Genomic DNA, 2,716 nt, shown 5'->3' with positions numbered 1-2,716 from the left:
TTTTACAATTTTTTGGGATTGTTTGTCAACTAATTTAGCGGATAAAATTAGGAGCGTTTATTCGCGGTTCGGTTCACCGAATCTCTAATTTAATTCGGTTCGCACATGGTTCGGTTCGGCAAAACTCCGAACCTAAACCGCACCGTTAGAAACGGTTATAAACGGTTCGGTTAACCACTTTAAACGGTTATTAGCGGTTCGGTTACCGGTTAACCGATAATCGTTCTATGTTACTTTTTTTTTTTTTTTTTTCAGTTTTCGTTAATTTTTAGGAATTTTTTCTAATAGTTTAATTAAATTTTCATTATATATTATACCCAACAATAAAATTAATAAGCTAAACTTTAGCATTAATCAATTTAAGAAATTTTAAATTTGGATATACTAAGAAAATTAAACGAACGAACAGTTTTTTATATAATATTTTAATTTTTTGCTTACTTTTTTGTGAAACAGTTCGGTTCGCGGTTAACCGGTTATCTAAAATTGCGAACCTTAACCGAACCTTTTTCATAATAAAGTTAACGGTTCGGTTCAAAGAACCGCTTTGTCGAAACGGTTCGGTTAATCGAACCTTAAAAATGGACGATTTTTCGGTTTTGCGGTTCGGTTATTGCAATTCGATTTATTCTGAACACCCCTAGATAAAGTTACGCATGATGGTATTGACTGAGTTTGAGTCTTGAACAATATATTTGTATCTTTAACCTGTGAATTTATGATATTTTCGATTTTTCCATCCGCCTTGTGTGATTATCTTTTTTTCCGATTTGGATTTCTCTCCATTGCTTGAAAAGAAATTGACCTCCATTACTTTTGAACGGTCCGGATTAAATCTTAGGACGATTTAATGATTGTAATTATTTCATAAAAGTAATGTTTTAATGAATTGAGGGAAAAAATACATTAGAATAAAAGTTAGATTAGAGAGAAAGTAATAGAGAGGATCCAAATTGCTTTTTTTCTACCAAGCAAATTCATCTTACACACACTTGAATGAACATTTCTATTAGTTTTCATTTTAATCATTCGTTTATTCTTATTTAAAGTTTTCTATTGGGTGCACTTAATCAAAGGTAAATAGAGGATTGAGACGTGATGTATCTTCTTAATCAATTAAGCTATATATAGAATATATTTATTTTCAAGATTTATTATATGACACTTCTATTTAACAATTTACCTAAACTCAACCCTATAAATCTAAATTGTACTATATAAAATGCTACCTAGAGTTCTTTTCCAATCAAAAAATTCAACAATTCGATTTTTTATCATTAGATGCACATAATTTACCTTATTTTTGTAAGTGGTTCTCATTTTACCTTCAATTTTTACATTTTTCTCAAATACTCTTACTTCTCTCTATTCATTCTCTTTATAAACTTACTAGTGCAGATCCCGTGCGAAAGCGCTTTTTTTTAGATAGTGTTTTTATAGAGAATTTAACAACTAAATAATTGAATGTAAAAATAAATTTTAATAATGTGTAGTAATAAGAGGTAAAAGAGGTAAAATTAGACATTTTTAGCCTAGATGAAATTGATAGTTGAACTAAATTTTTTTAATGAAAAAGATATCTATTATAATTAAGATTATCAACTTAACCTAAATAACACATGATTTTTTTTATCCATATAAAATATTTCAGTAAAGTGTATAATTATTATTGTAATTTTTGTTAAAACATACGAATAACAAATATAAAGGAAAAATGTAAAAAGTATACACTAATAATTTAATAATACGAGTAAAATTTATGTGTAGTCCATAAAATGGGCTAGTTGAAAAAGCATAGGTAGTGGAAGACCAATTAGTAGCCCAATATTTATTTATAGTTTAGGATTTAGAAAAGAACCCGATAATTGTGAGTAAATATTCTGTAGGTGGAAAAACTAAGAGAATCTTTTATTCTCTTAATAGCAAACAAGGGGGATTTGTAAAATTTGCAGATTTGCGTTGAATATTGAAGGGTTTCACATGATTAGATAATGGAAAATATTATTTTCTTATAGGAATTATACTTATTGATATTGATATTAATATGATATGATATTAATATTGATATGATAATAATATAATAAGGGGCTGTTTGGTTGGCTACTTTGGAATGAAATGGAATGGAATGGATTTGAGTCCATTCAACTGTTTAGTTGGGTGATTTTGGAATTTAGTTAGATACCCAATGTATTCTAACTCCACCCTAACCCCTTGGGATTCAATATCCACCTCCTCCCCTTGGATTCCAACTTCATTTATTCATGCTTATTATTAAAACGGAAAATCAACCATATCTTCGATTTTTAATTTCCAAATGACCATTTTCGTTTTATCAATTTATAGATCTCGAAAAAATAATCAATCTGGAAAAAAAAATAGTTAATTCTGATTTCTGGTCTATGATTTATGCTCATTTGAAAATTTTAAGAACGATAAAGAAGGCACGTTGTGCTTGAAAATCAAATCTCAAGGATATCATGTGCACAAACTTAAAAAGTTGGATACCACGTGCAAAATGACAAATTTCGAGGGTACCACGTGAATTTTCCGTTATTAAAATGAACCAAACAAGTTTTTAAAGGAATGAAATTTGAACCCAATACTAGTATGGTTTCTCATCCCATTCCATTCCATTTCATTCCTACGCACTGAACCAAACGACCCCTAAATATAATTGAGTACCAAATCTTACGTTGTTTTATCAGTTTTAGTGGGA

This window comes from Silene latifolia, chromosome 9, assembly GCF_048544455.1.
Source record: "Silene latifolia isolate original U9 population chromosome 9, ASM4854445v1, whole genome shotgun sequence".
Classification (NCBI taxonomy): Eukaryota; Viridiplantae; Streptophyta; class Magnoliopsida; order Caryophyllales; family Caryophyllaceae; genus Silene; species Silene latifolia.
Note: the sequence above shows the minus strand (reverse complement) of the source record.